The following is a 16,376-nucleotide window of genomic DNA, read 5'->3' on the forward strand; positions in this document are numbered from 1 at the left end:
CAGGATGTCAGCTCCATCTGCCACAGCATATCTGGAGTGAATCTCAGCAAGCACAGCTCAGGTGCTCACTTCTCCCCTCCTCCTGAATTCTCATACTTGACACAACCCTTCAGATTATAGAGAATTTCTTTTTTTTTCAATCAACACGCTGCAGTCTCCTCACCTCTTGACTTTTTTTTTCCCCTCTGCCTCTCCATCCTCAATCACTCTCTGCTCGTCCTTAATTTCATTCTTACCTTGGAATTACTGAGAGTGACACAAAGGATGATGATGCCTCATTTTGCTTAGTAATGGTTTTGCTGAACATCTCAGCCTCCACTTCAGCTGGCACATTAGCAACCAGAGAATAAACTCTAATTGTTTTGACACTTCACCGCTGAGCACAGGTAGGGCTGAGGGCTGCAGCGTTCAGCTCTGCTTCGAGAGCAGAGAATTCCAGCCTTTGTTGACTCCTGCTTGGCTTCTCCCGCACAAATGTTTCCTGAACTCCTTTCATCTTTCCCTCGCTGCTGCTGAGCATGTCATTTCCCATTCCCTGTTATTCAACAGCCTTTATATTCACACGCAGCCCAATTTTCTGCCAATATCATCTTTTCATTTGTGTCAACTGGATTACATGTTGCTCCTACCTGCCTCCGAGTTACCGCTCATTTTCTGTGTCAGGTGAAGTTATCTCACAGCACACAGAGCGGGTTCTATTCCACAATTGCATTCCTTTATGCCTTCAAATTGCTCGCCACAGAGCAGGCTGTAATTCTCCTTTGGTGTAAAGCTCATCAAGACAAAATAGAGAGATGGGAGCTGAGGGTTCTGGTCAGCTGTTCCTCCAGCACGAGTCCTTTTTTCCAGGAATTGCGGGAACGCGCATCGCTGAGGAGGATCCTGACACTTGTGGGATGAATAACCTGTCAGTAGGTGAGGCTTTCTCTCTTGTCACATTAATTAGCAGTCATCTCCTTCCTTTAAACATAATCCTCCCAAGACTCCCAGCCTTATTTATTTATTTTTTCCCCCCGCAGTTGGGTGTTCTCCCTCCACGCTCGGGGCTGGCGTCAGTAGATGGCACTGTGACATTCACTCTTCCAGCCTCCTTTTTGTTCAGCCTACCAGCGGAGCTTTGGAGTTTTTCACTAAATTTTTGTGTGTGTGTGTGTGTATTATAATTAGTTTTTGTTTATGCAAGGTTCTGGAGTCCTTCGGGAGCAAACTGTGGAAGCGGGGAGATAATTTGCTTTTCTGCTTTCGCCCCGCTGCCTGATTGAGGTCAGTTCTTGAGCCAGCAGCAGTCTCTGGGTACCAGGCACTGAGGTGATGCTGAGATTCCTACAAGGAGGGATTATCCTGGATATTTTTCCACCACTCTGGCTCCAAGGCGGGCACACCAGACTAAACAGGGCAATTAAAGTGGGGATGCAGGGGGAGTGCCCTCCAAAAGCTCAAAAATCTCCAGTGCCCAGCTCTTTCTGCCTCCTGGCAGATCCGTGGTGCCGTCCTTGGGAGGGGACTCTGTCCTCCAAAGGATGGCACAGACAAGTGGAAACCCATCCTTGGAGCCTTTTGGTTGAATTCCTGATGTTGGGAACCCAAACTGCAAACCCAGGACTTGTTAGCAAACCCTGAAATTCAAAATCTGATCATTGGGGTTAGTACAACACATCCAAAACCTGTGGAATGTCAAGACAAAAAGGACTCAAAAAATAATAAAATTCCGGGCCAAAATATGAAATTAAAAGCCTCACAATTGGCTTAGTCTATACCATCAGTGTCAGATTCAGAGGCCTCAAGTTATTTGCTTTCTTTGTGGAGGGAGAAAATAACAAACATTGTTATGTTTTATCCGTGCTTAACTTAAGATTCTTGATCTGATGATACCTGGAAACCTCAGTGAAGGCACAAAGCCCTGTTGAGCTAAGTGCTTTTCAAATAGGAGATAATAAATGGATTTAGATGAAGATGCTATCAACTGATTTCACAAAAATCCTTCTCTTATAAAAAAAGAAAAATGTGAGCTGAATATTTACCGAGTTTTTTACTAAAACACCTTTAAAATTTTCTTGTGTTTTCCCCTCTGTTTTGAGCAGCAAGTTCACCCTTCCCTTGTAAATTTTGGTAATGATTTAGCAACGAGCAACATTTCATAGATGCAAAAAGACAGCAGCAAACGAGGGAAAGGAGAATGATAAAAAATATACCCAAAAAAAGAAGTGTTAGCATAAACATCTCTTGTAAATATAAACATGTGCCCGTGGATTCAGTCACACACATGCACAGAGTGCATTTCAGTGTACAAAATGTCCTTTTGACCTCCTAGGATGAAGTGTCCTTAGCAAGAATTACAATTATCATCAAAGGTTGATTAGCAAGTGTCAGATTGACAAGGAGTCATCAGCAAATATAAATATAGGTCCTGGAAGGAATAGAAAGCCTTTGTGGGAGCTGATAGCTTCTTCCAGCACTGAACCTTGATGTTCTACTTCTCCATGACTTTATTTTTACTCCAAAGATGTCAGAGAGAGAAGAACAGCTCAGTGGGCTTTAATATCTGCCTGTAAAACATATTCCTCAGGGTGTGACTGACCAGTTGTAACACCCCCGAGACAAGGACAACTCAGAAAAAAAAAAGTTGTGAGTTACTCCAGGGAGGATTTCTGACATCAGAGACCCCCGAAATGTAGCAGGGGAATTATTTTCCTTTAATATGCTTACAGCTAAAGGATTGGCTTCCATTCAACTAATAGAAGTGTTAGTGCTTCGAGCCTGCATGCCTGGCATTCCTGCAGTAATACAATTCTGTATTAAAATCTATTCCAGTTGCTTGATTTATGAAAATGGTTCAAACGTGCTGCACTCGTACCCAGCTCATTGGATCAAAAGGGGGAAAAAAAAAAGAAAAATACAGAATTAATTTTTAAACAGAAAGAAAAAGCGAGTGAGAGAGGACACGCTGTTGTCCCTGTCTCAGAAGTGGAGCTTTATAAAAGTTGCCTGTATCCAAAATGTGACAATTTTATTTCAGAAGGTGACGACGTTTCAAGAATTTGTTGCAACTTGCGGACAAAGCCGCGGTTGATTCGCTCTCCAGCGTTCCCTGGATTTTGTAATATGTCAATACATCATGTTAATGCAAGTTTTTTAAAAAAGGGGAAGAGAAAGCAAAAGCTCCCTTCCTTTTTAAGTATGAGTAATCTATCCAAATCCTACTGAGACACACAAAGGAACGCCGGCAATTTTCCCTTTCATAAAATGCGGACTTTCTTTAAATACTTCCTCCCTACATTTTCAAAGCGGGGCTGTATGAAATGAAGGGGAAATGACACCCTTCCCCATTGAAAAGGAGATTATGTAAAACTGCCTGGAGAAGCCAGCCGTGTTAATGCAAATACAAGTATGATCTTATTCATAAGTTGCCATTGTGCTGGCAGAACACGCCTTGGCTCCGTGTGTCCACCTCCAGCTCCGCGTGAGCAGGAAAACCCTTTTCTTTCGGGCCTCCCCCCGGTTTGCAAATAAATATGAAACCCCAAAGATCACTTTAAAGGAGTGGAGGGCTCGGTTGGCCATTGTGCTGAGCACTCGATGCCACTCCAAGTTAATGAGAGCAGTCAGCAGCCCTGACAATGAGGCGCGGCGAGGATTTTGTGTGCCCAGAGGTGCTGGGGACACTCAGGGCTCCTTCCCCGCTCCTGTGCTGGCAGGGAGCTCACAGGAGCTCCCCAAAGCTCTGAGCAGGGACAGCCTGGCCCTAGGAAGGGTTTGAAAGGGTCAAGCTCACTGATTGCATTAGACACAGCCCCTCCTTCTGCAGCCGCTCCAAGGCATCCTGCAGCTGGAAATGTGCAGGTCATTCCCAGCCTGTCCCAGCACCCTCAGCTGCAGGAGGTGCTGCATTGGTGCCTTTGAGAGATTAAAATCATGCACTCATTAATATTGGACAAGACCTCTGAAATCACCAATTCACATCCTAGGCCTGGAGCTGTGGGATCAGAGCACAAATTCACCCCAGAGCGCATCCCAGACCAAGGGATGTCTCGGAGGAAAGCGAAGCAGAAGGAAAAGTTGTTGCAAAGCTCTGAAGTCCAGTCAAAACCCAGCTTGTGGCTGAAAAATTCAAGGTATAGGTACATGAGTTTGGCCTTTTGAAAGGGAAGAATTTTGCATGGAATAAGGGATGCCCTCAGCCACCAAAAAGGCAATTAAAGAGAAGGTGGTGGATGGTTGGAGAAGCTGCTCTACTGCAAACACACACAGAACCTTGCTCAGAGAGCCCCTCAAGGCATTTTATCCTTGTATATGAACAACAAAAGTCAATCCTGGTACATTTTAAGGTAACTTTACACAGGAGCTGCCCCTCTTTCTTCTGTCGCCCAATTTTTAATCTTCTCTGCTTTCCATGGAAACTTTCTGGTGGTGTGAGGAAGCCCAAGGCCTTGGCTGTGTGTATTTAACTTTGGGCTGCTAAAGAAGGTCTAATTAATCTTCATTACGTGCGGCTTTTGAAATAGATGCCTCCATTGAGTGCCCTTCCTGTGCAGCTCCAGTCCAGAGGAGTTTCTGGCTCAGCCTGGGGGACCCTGGGGTCTTATCATAGGAAAAACTGTTCAGTATTGGATGGAGAAATGATTACAAAACTCTCCCTACCCTGTTCCACTTGCATATGGCAGCTGTTACCAGTCAAACTGTATTTATTTGTTTGCCAGCTAAAGGTAGACAATGACCAGGCTAAACCAAAAATCCTCATTTTTAAATTATCAGTTCTTCTCCAAAGCAGAAAAGTTTGATTCCCTCAAAGACTGCAGGAAAGATAATTCTCTTATTTTAAAATAAGAGCAATACTAGGTCATTTGGTAGAAAAATCTACCTGTTTTAATTCCTGGGGTGTTCATTTTGGTTATTTAGTTTGTTTTGGGTTTTTAAGTAATATCTCCAAAAAATATAAGAGGAATTTATTGTTTACATCACAGTAATCTGAGTTAGTTTTAAGAAGACATCTGAATGACAAGGTTTTCTAAGGTACAAGAAACCAAAATTAATGTAAGATTTATTTTAGCAGTGGCAGTGCAAAGACCTCCAGACCTTGGTGCAGCAGGCAGGGGCCAAACCCAACCCTGTGGTTGAAGCTCTTTAGAAATTTGCAAAACATCACAAACCCCAAGATGGTGGAAATTCTCATTTCTGGGCATTTAATTACTCTGTGTTTTAGATCCATTTCCATTGGCTGGGAGCACATTAGATCACTGCCCAAAATCTTTATTTAAGGGGTCACATTTCCAAGCGTTTCTCTGCCACAAGGACTCAAACATGACATGCATCAAAAAAAAGAGGTGATGTGAGGAGAAGCCAACTAAATTTAGGGATTTGCTCTTTTTTTTTATTTACTATTTTGACAGAATCGGGGGAAAGAAAGTTAACTTCCTCTCCTCCTCCCAGCCACTTTTACTCTTTAATCTCCCCAAAGAATTATTAAATCTTTTAAAAGATCAAACACCCGGATCCTTCACAAAGGTTGTCACAATGAATTCATTTGCTGAGCTTTCATCCCTCCTTCCCCACTGTGCTGAAATAATGTTGACTATTTTTCGCTGTCTCCCTGGCTTGCTGGAAAGATCCAGTGGCAGAGGTTGTTGCAAGGACTCCATCTCCCACTCTTTCCCCACCTGGCACTGGAATATTCCCCAGGAATTAAAAATGCAGACTTTGCTGGCCAGAAATGAGCTCGGAAAAGGAGCTTTGCAAAAGGAGGGGACAGGGAACAGCAGTGAGCCCCAAAAAGGGAGGGGGATCCCCAAAAATTCCATTTTCTACTCTCGGTTTAAGAGAGCAGATGTGATTTTATTGCTTGGCAGCCCAATTAGAACCAATCAGTGCTGCGTCGAACATCAAATTTCTTTGGTTTAATTAGCAATATCTCAATTAACAAACACACACACACACAGCACAGAAGCAACATGGAGAGACACAATTGATGTAATGCATCATTTTGTTCAGTTTCTTACAGAACCAGAAACTGCCAAAACTTAGAAAGCAAAGAGGTTTTAGATAGAGAATATTCATTATTTTAAAGGCTGGTCTGCCTAAAATGAGAATGATTTAAAAATAAACTATTTCATACTAAACCAAAAATTTAAAATTGCTTAGTTTTTGAAATCCTCTCTGAGTTTTACCACAATGAATCCTCACAGAGCACCAAATTCATTTTTAATTCATCATTTTGCCTTTCAGTGGGCTGGGGGGCTGCAGGGGAAGCAAAGCCAGAGCGGTTTTGGATCATGTTTTTATGTTTAATACCCAACAGGTCACACTGCCCCCAAAATATTCCATGTTTTCCATGACTGAGAGCAGCCTGGAGGATCCCAGAGAGGAGAGAAGAGGAGGAATGCAGAATTCTGGGTGTGATAAAGGAGATAAAGGAGAGGTGCAAGTTTTTTAATCTCTCATGTCACAAATCCACCTCTCCCTGATCCCAAAGCACCATTTCTGAGGGAATTCCTCAAAAAAGGAATTGTTCTGTTTTGAAACCCCTGCTCTTTGATCTGGGGGCATCAAATCTCTCTTCAAGCTGGGTCCTGAGCTTGGGTGACACAGGGAAATATCCTGAGAACATTTTGGAGGCCACGGCCTTATCTGGAGGAGCTTCAGGTGCAGAGGAAATCACAAAATGTGATGGAGAACACAGAAAATAACAAATTCCCTTGAAAAGGGGAATTTATAAGTGTGACAAGCATCTCCCTCCCATCAGTTCCTCTCTATCAGCTTTAGAAAGCAATCCAAATATAATTTCAGATCTTAATTTCCCACAGATTCCAAGTTTTCCATGTTCTGGTCACCCTGAGCTCAGACATTTCCACAGCCCCATCACTGGGGGTGGTCCAGACTCTGCACACCAGAACAATAAAACAACAAATGCACACCTCCAAAACCTCAGCGAGAAAAAGAATCCTCCCCCAGGCTAAATGAGAAAGCAGAAACCTTAAAAATTGGGTAAAAAAAAAATGGAAATTCCATGATTTATGGAGCTACCAACACTTCAGCCCATCCCTTTCCCAAAACCACGCAGAGCTTTTGAGGAAAAATGAGTAAATTCATTTCCAGATCAAGGAAAAAGAGATTTAAATATCCAGCCCACTTTTTGAAGGCCAGGAGGAGCAGATCCAGGCCCTGGAAGAAGTTGGATTTCCCAAGGCTTTGGCTCATCCTTGCAGCTCCTTGCACAACCTCCCCCAGATTTGGTTTCAGCTGGTAAAATCGACATTTCTTCCTTAGAAAGTCCTCAGATTTGGGATTTTATTACCAATCAGCAAATTTAGCTGTGCCGGCCCAGTAGACAGAATTATTAATAATTCCAAATTACCATGAAATCAGGGCTCAGTAATGAAAAATATGTCATATTTGACCTGTGCATAAATTAAGTGCATTTTGCTACATAAGGAGATTTCCATCTTTATAAACACCAATAAAACACCTTTTGAAGAGGTTCTAATATGTAACAGGATTTCTATAAATCCTCCCCTTTCCCCCTAAATGATGGAAAAGTTCTGATCTTCTCTGGAAATGATCGGGTGTTTAAAGATCTATGAATTTTATAGCGTTTAACACAACCAAAGACCACAGATTTCCAGAAATAATTACAAAAATCCAAGAAAAAAATTCCACAGGTTTCCAGAAATAACTACAAAAATCCAAGAAAAAAATCCACAAATTTCTAGAACTAACTACAAAAAACAAGAAAAAAATTCCACAGATTTCCAGAAATAATTACAAAAAAAAACCAAGAAAAAAATTCCACAGGTTTCTAGAAATAACTACAAAAATCCGAGAAAAAATTCCACAATTTTCTAGAAATAACTACAAAAAAACAAGAAAAAAATCCACAGATTTCCAGAAATAACTACAAATATCCAAGAAAAGAATCAACCTTGTTGTCTAATAACCACACCAACAAATTCTTCCACTACCAACTTGATTATTGTTAAATTGCTACTTTAACAACGATTATTGTTAAATTGATACTTTAACAACAATTATTGTTAAATTTCATGGAGCCATTCCACAGAGGTCTTGATTTCTTGTGTCTCTGCCCCCAGAAATCTTTGATTTTATCACAACCACAGAGGCTTTGCTTCCCCAAAGGTGAATTTGCTCAGGGACTACACGAGAGGTGGGCACCACAGCAATGTGAGCAGGAACTGCACCTCCATGGGGAGATTAAAGCTCTTTTTTTTTTTTCCCCTAAAACTTTCAGCTAAAAGTGAAGAATTGGAGTTGTGAGAGGCAACAGCTCACGTGAAATTCTGGAGTCACAGAAACTCTCCTTGGGAATCAATCCCGTTAGAGAAATCCTGCTAAATTTTTTAGTTTTTCAGTCAAAATTCAGAGCACAGCAGTTCCTCACTGATAATCAATTCCTCATTGATAATTTGTACTGATTTTCCAGTGCTGAGGGATCACAAAACCCCACAAGGTGATTTTTCAGCTCATTGTCTTTGGCCAAACGGAGCCTGTTCCCAGCTCCTTTTCCAGCTCTCTGCTTTCCCTGTCCCAGACTTGGATGTGGCCGTGTTTTGGCTGCTCTTCCTCGGATTTTTGCTGCTCCCAGCAGCTGTGGGCAACTGTTTCCTCCCCACCATCTGCCCAGCCTGGAGCTCTCCTCTCTCTCACGCTGTGCCTGAGCAAAGACCTCGCTCCGAGCTGGGGTAAATTGGCATTTGCAGCCCAGGGACCTTTGGAGGACACACAGCTCCTGTTTGTGTCCATGCAGGTCAAATCTTTACGCCAATATCCAAAAGTTTCTGGATTTTCTATATTGTTTTTTACAGCCCTCCTTCACCTGACCATAAATAAAGCAGTTTTTGAGGTGTGTTGTGCTCACAGGGAGCTCAAATTTTGTTGTTGTCTCCCTTTCCAGCCCTGCTTTGTCATCCACACCCCCCTGCATTCCCATCTGCATTCATCTTCCATATCCAAAATAACCTTTTACTGCATTTTCACTTGAAAAAAAGAAAAAAATCAGCAAGGGTGAGAGCTGAATTGGGATGTTGGGATGTTGTAAGAATTCATCATTGTAAAACATGATATTATTGATACCTGATCTAAAGCAGGGAGAAAATTAACCAATCAAATATGGCAACAATAAAAATTGGAGGCAAGGGAAATGTTGGTGTTTTAAGGAAAAAGAAGATAAATAAACCCCCATTTCTTTTTAAAGAGCAATGAGATGTTTTTCCCTCATCTGAAGCTGAGCACGGATCTCTCTCCCCACAACACCATCATCATTCTTCTCCCCAAAACTTTTCAATTTTACACCTAACCCTAATTTTGGGAGCTGGAAGAGCTTTGCAAAGCAGCAGAATTTTAGGGAGCTCTGAGCTCAGCTCCAAACTCATCCTCAGAGAGTTCCCAGCCAGCAAAAGGAGCCACGGGGATGATTTACCTTCCACATCAGCCCCTGCTCAAGCATTCCCAGAATTTGGGACCCTGACATAAATCAGCTGCAGGCATCCAGCAAATTGGATGTGATGCTGCAGAACTGGAACTTCAGGTTGCAATTCCCATCCATTTAAGGGCTGGTTCCAATTTCTTTAAATTAATTTTAGCGCTTTTTTTTTCCTCTTTTTTTCCCCCCCTCCTTCCTAATCCTGCTGCTGTAATGAGGTTGGGATGGAATTTTTCTGGATTATATAAAAATTTTTTTAAAAAAATGTGTGCTGATATTTGAGGTTTCATACATTATCTGGGCAGGATTAAGCTCAATTAAGAGACTGCAAAAGAGGAAAGAAAAGAAAGAGATGGGACTTTAAATACCTAAAAAAATCACATTTTCCTTGCTACATCCAACCCTGAGTTCTGTTAGGACAATGATTTTACTATTGATGAATGGAGAAATTAAAGCCCAGGGATTGCTGTGCCCTCCTTGCAAGCAAGGAAAATGATTTTCCCTGTGTCCCACTGCCCTTCCCACACACAGGCAGCAGCTGGAAACCACAAAATGCCACAAAATCCAGGCCAGGGAAACCTAGGCTGGAGCCAAGGCTTCACCCAGCATATGGCCCAGAATTGCCATAAATCATCCTGATGGCAGCTCCTGCAGCAGCCTGGGCCAGAGCCAGGGGGAGCCCAGGGGGTCTGCAGGTACCAAAATCCCTGCCAGGACCCAGAATTGCCTGGATTAGTGGCCAGCTAGTCCAGAGGAGGAGCCTCCAGCCCTTTCCATCTGAAAATTCCATCCCAAAATCGACTCAGATGGGGCCAGAAATGTTGTAAAACCAAGAAATTTGGTGTATTTGTGCCGATTTCCCTGGCTGTGCTTGGACTGGACCAATCCCATGGGAATTACCAACAAAAACAAAAGGTGATAAATCGCTCTTTTTGAGGGAAAAAACACTCACAGAGAGGTGGGTGGTGGCCCCAAAAGGTGACACAGTGACACCGTGGATGGAACACCCACCCTGGAGTTCATCCTGACCCTTAAAAAGGATTTAAATAACTCCACAAAATCATTAAGCTTGGAAAAGATGTCCAAAATCAAGTCCAGCCATCACCCACCACCAAACCCTGTCCCCAGGTGCCACATCCACACATTTTTGGAACCCTTCCAGGAATGGGGACTCCACCACTCCCACCCCAACGCTTTGCAACCCCTTCCCATGAAAATATTGATCCCAAAATCTGCTCCAAACCTCCCCTGGGAGCTTTCCAGGAAAACCTTTCCATGCTGGGGGGACCAGGAATGAGTTCAGGAGATGGGAGAAGGTGGATGATGCCCAGAGCAGCATCCCTGGGTGTTTATCCAGGGGCTGCTTAATGCAAAATTCAAAATGCAAAATGCAAAAGCTGTCCCGAATCCATGCATTTATTGTTAATGGCACTTGAAGTCAAAAGCACCCTGATTCATTTAGTGGGGAATAATCATTTACTGTATTAGCTAATCTATTTATCAATATCAAGTCAATTATTATGAGGCATGGAGAGGGGCTGGTAATTACACAATGTAAACAGCAAGGATGGGATGGGGGAGTAATTCTATTTACTCATAATTCCAAATATTGGAAAACAGTGGCAGTGGCTGCAGAGCACGGAGCCCACCTTAAAGAAACAGGAGCACAAAACTCTCCCCAAACGAGGATTTTGTGATCAAGGTTTTTAACCATTAAAATATTTTAAATTGTGACAATTTTTTTCAATTTTACTGCCTGTCTGAGCCTTAATAAAATATGAAGTAGTTATAAATATCAACTAGGATTCTGAATATCCCACAACTTAAATCCTTCTGATACATCCTTGAATCCAAAATTTATCCCCATGCATCCATATTTTCATCTGCGTATTTACAAGGATGACCAAGCAAAAATTATTTTTGTGGAGAACCAGAGATAAAAATACCAAAATAATGTATGGGTAGGCTAAGAATTCACAAGAATATAAATTATAATTGCCATCAGCCAAGGGAAGAAGTAGAATAAATCCAATTTGATTTCATGATTCTTATGGATTTAATAATTTCCCTAACAGTTGTGCAGTGAAAATATTTTTTTGTGCTGCAAAAATTAAAGTCCCAGTGATTGCTGCAGTCTCTGAAGGACCCTGCCCTTCATGTCTGGCAGAATAAACCCCAAAAAACCTTCAGTACATTTGGCAATATCATCTTCCATTTCCACATTTGTTTCTAAGCCCCCAATCCACCAAACTCAGCAGTGTTGTAGAGTTATTTTGGTTTATTTTTAAACATCTGAATCTGATAATTTCACTTCTTAATCCCATGTCTACCTTCCTGACAAGGCTGACAATTAACAGATGATTTACTTGATTGATATTAACAGATTATTTACTTAATCAATATTAACAGATTATTTACTTAATCAATATAAAAGGTTCCAAGAACTGCAATTGTCTGATTTCCAATAATTTGCAGCATCATATTGAGGTCACCCCGCTCCACTCCAGGCAAGAATTCCAAACAGCAAGGGACTTTCCTGGCCTTCACCTTTTAAAAAGTTATTTGCACTAAGAATAGCCCAACATTAGCGTGCACTCAATTTTTAATGGAGTTACAACAACAAAAAAACCCTCAATCTATTCATAGTTTTTATGGCTTCAGCACTCCCATCTCTCTTCCCTTCTGCTCCCTTGCCATAGATAATAAATAAATAAAAATGGGATATTGGGCATCCATGGGACACGGGAAAATATTGGTTTAGTTTTCATTTAGGGACTGGGAGGGTTTGGGGTTTTCTGAGTTCCTTTTCCCACTGATCAATGCCCCACACCCAGGACACCAGAACCTCTTTATTGATGTTTTTCTAGGAAAAAAAAAATATCTGTGCAGACAGCAGAGAAATTCTGTTTTCTGCATTCAAACCCTCCTGAGCAGGCATTACCCCAGGTGTGGGACTGGGAACTGTGAATGTCCAAAGGAGTAAAGAAATAAGAATAAGGAGAGACTTTTTTATCTCACAAATTTTCATGTGTATACACATTTACTGGCACATACTCCTCTAAAAGCCACATTTTATCTTAAAATCATCCAAACTCTCGGCTTTGGTGCTGTCCCAGGGTGATGACTTTGGCTTGGTGGGAATATTTGATTTAATCAGTTTAGGACAAATCATAACTGGCTAATCCCTGAATAATGTGAGGATCTGACACTTGCATTGTTACTTTTTCCCCTGGTAGGTTTTATTTAATTGAAAAAAAACCCAAATTTGGAGGTACCACTGCACAGAGCAGCATTTTCCACACAGTGAAACAAAGCAAGGGGAAGCTTTGGCACAGAGTTCTTAAATTCCTCCATCCTTCTTTTTTTTAAAAAAAATATCTATATTAGAGTTGGTAAAACTTTGAAACAAAACATTTTCTCTTTCTGGCATCCTCCAGAGGTAGAAAGGGGCAAATCTCACAGCAGGCAGAGAAGTCACCTCAATAAATTGTGGAAGGAATGAACCAGTGGCTCCTGTCACCCCTCCAACCCAAATGTCACCACCACAAATTTCCAGCAATATCAGAATCTTTAAGCTTTAATTTCATTATTTTTAATGAAAAAAAAATCCTTCCAAATGGTCACAAAACAGGAATTGAGGATTTTTTTTTTTTTTCCCAAAGAGAAAAAAAAATTGAGATGCGGCACAAAAAAATATGGTGGGGAAAGAAAATAAAAAAAGAGATTTTCTGCCTCACTTCTCTCTTAAATCCTCATCACCCTCCTGGCAGGGCTGAGGTGAAATGTGGGGATTTCATCAAAAAACCAGAGAGCAGAAGATGCTGAAAGCCCCAAGTCTGTCCCTCCTGCACGGAGGGGAAATGGTGGGGTTAAGAAAATAAAGTTCTCTCCCAGTAAGGCAGGCACATAATGAATACAGCATTATTATGCAGAAGGCCTCTTGAGACAGCGGCCTAAAAAATTCCACTGAAAAAGGAAACACCTGTTGGAATATTAACTAGGACAAAGTCATGCAAGGAGAAAGAGGATAGGTGGCCAAGGGGTCGGAAAATCGACGGGGAAATGTTGGAGGGATTTTTCTTTATTTTTTTAAAAAGTGGGACGTTGGTAATATTTGAGTTTTTAGTGCAGCAAACTGCCTTCTCTTCATGCAAGGATCCAGAGGGGGCGGAAAAGGCAAAAAAAGGTTAATATTGAGTAAATTGTCTTGGTTTCTAAGAGTGGAATTGTGTTGAGCGTCCTTAAATTGTGAATAACAAGCAGAAGCTGATGGGTTCCAGGTATTGGAAACCACTTATAGCTTGTGTTTAAGAAAGAATAAAGAACAAAAGAGTATTATTAAATAAAGAAAATAAAGAATATTATTAAATATTTTTAAGAAAAATCTCAAAATCTATTTTGGCCAGGGGAAGTTTTCTATTAAGCTGAACTCACCATCAGGATTTACAGGTTTCCAAAGATTTAATCCACTGTAAGAATAAATTCCTTTTTTCTTTTGCACAATCCCTAAGCTTTTTGGAGAATTCCAGCATCCTTCCCTCCCCATGGCTCTGCCCGGGAAACTGAGGCTCAGGTGAGTGAGACCTGAGAGTCCTGCACTGTTGTAGTTTAAATTTTGTTATGTTAGTTTAAATAAACTACAACACTGCACCACTCTGGAAAAGGAGAATTTCACTGTGGACAACCCTAACAAAGAAAACCAGAATTTAGAAAGGCCCAGCACAGTTTGATCCCAAGGCTGCACCCCAAAAATGAAAAATCCTGCTGTGGCCTCTGTGGCACATCCCACTGTAAAACCCCAAAAGCCAAACCACTTAAGGTTTATTTTTCTTTAGGAAGGTGAGCAAAACTCACATTTTGCAATATTTGCTGCCTAACTGGAAGATGGATCATCAGCCAGTCCCTGTCTTCAGCTGAATCCCCAATTCAGGAGGATTTAACGCAGGTTTGAGAGCAAATATATATAAAAAATATATATAATATATTATAATATAATAATATATTATTATATAATATATATAATATATAGCAAAATACTATAAAGCAAAAGAGCACTTACACCACGCCAAGGAAACGTGATCCTTGCTTGTAGTGCACTTACAAGCATTTTTTCCCCTCCAATACTTTTTATTTTAAAGGGAATAACGTTTCTTTCCCCATAATACACTGCAGGAGGATCTCAATCCTCTTGTAAAAGTCCCTGCAGAGCATGAAAATAACGTGTTGCAAAGGTTTAAACCTGACATATCGAGGAGGGGCCGAGCTCTGCGGGGCTCAGCTCTGCAGACAGGGAGGCGAGGCTGGGATGCAGAGGCTGAGCCTGGGATCCCCATTCCCGGAATTTCAGCCTTTGGATCGGGAAAAAATAAGCAGGAGAGATGTAAATTACAAAGCTCTTTCAGCCAGGCAGCCATTTGGAAAAGCAGGAGGAGAAGAAGAGAAAGGAGGGGGGAGAATAAATAAATAAATAAATAAATAAATAAATAAATAAATAAATAAATAAATAAATAAATAACTGAATGAATAAATAAAATAATAAAATAAAAAATAAAATAAAAAATAAATAAATAAAATAAAAATAAAATAAAAATAAAAATAAAAATAGAAAATAAAAATTTAAATAAAAATTTTAAAAAATAAAATAAAAATAAAAAATAAAAAATAAAAAATAAAAAATAAAAAAATATATTTGATGATACTACTACTACTACTAATAATAATAATAATAGTAGTAGTAATAATAATAATAATAATAATAATAATAATAATCAAACCCCAGCTACTTACAGGGATCTGCCTTGGCAACTTAGGGGAAAAAAAACCAAAAAAAAGGAAAAAAAAAAAAGGAAAACCAAGAGCTTTTAGCTGAGCCCCCACACCACACCCAGGATGTGCGAGGAGCATCTCGCTGCTCTGAGATCGATTCTGCACACACACAGTGAGCGGGCAGGCGGCCCCGGCGCTACTGCCGGCTCTGCCTCCTGCCGCTGAACCCCCCTGCTCGAGGTGCCGCTATTTTACAGACGGCTCAGCCTCATCCCTCCTATAATGAGCTCGGGTTTATCCTGATTACCTGGAAAGCACATCAGCCTGTCATACCCAGCCCGGTAATCCTTAACCCTTCCCAGGCTGCGGGGGAGCCCGGACAGCATCCTCCCTTCCCTTCCCTTCCCTTCCCTTCCCTTCCCTTCCCTTCCCTTCCCTTCCCTTCCCTTCCCTTCCCTTCCCTTCCCTTCCCTTCCCTTCCCTTCCCTTCCCTTCCCTTCCCTTCCCTTCCCTTCCCTTCCCTTCCCTTCCCTTCCCTTCCCTTCCCTTCCCTTCCCTTCCCTTCCCTTCCCTTCCCTTCCCTTCCCTTCCCTTCCCTTCCCTTCCCTTCCCTTCCCTTCCCTTCCCTTCCCTTCCCTTCCCTTCCCTTCCCTTCCCTTCCCGCACCCTTCCCGCACCCTTCCCTTCCCGCACCCTTCCCGCACCCTTCCCGCACCCTTCCCTTCCCGCACCCTTCCCTTCCCGCACCCTTCCCGCACCCTTCCCGCACCCTTCCCGCACCCTTCCCGCACCCTTCCCGCACCCTTCCCTTCCCTGGAAGAGCGCTCTGGCTGCTCCCAGCTGGAGGATGGAGAGGTGGGGATGTCCCAGAACACTCCAGGTTGTTTTTTGGGATGCCCAAGAACACTCCAGGTTGTTTTTTGGGATGTCCCAGAACACTCCAGGTTGTTTTTTGGGATGTCCCAGAACACTCCAGGTTGTTTTTTGGGATGTCCCAGAACACTCCAGGTTGTTTTTTGGGATGTCCCAGAACACTCCAGGTTGTTTTTTGGGATGTCCAAGCACACTCCAGGTTGTTTTTTGGGATGTCCAAGCACACTCCAGGTTGTTTTTTGGGATGTCCAAGAACACTCCAGGTTGTTTCTCTGCTGCTTTCAGACCTCCAGAGATAATTTTGGCA

The sequence above is a fragment of the Prinia subflava genome, chromosome 22 (assembly GCF_021018805.1).
Source record: "Prinia subflava isolate CZ2003 ecotype Zambia chromosome 22, Cam_Psub_1.2, whole genome shotgun sequence".
In the NCBI taxonomy this organism is placed as follows: domain Eukaryota; kingdom Metazoa; phylum Chordata; class Aves; order Passeriformes; family Cisticolidae; genus Prinia; species Prinia subflava.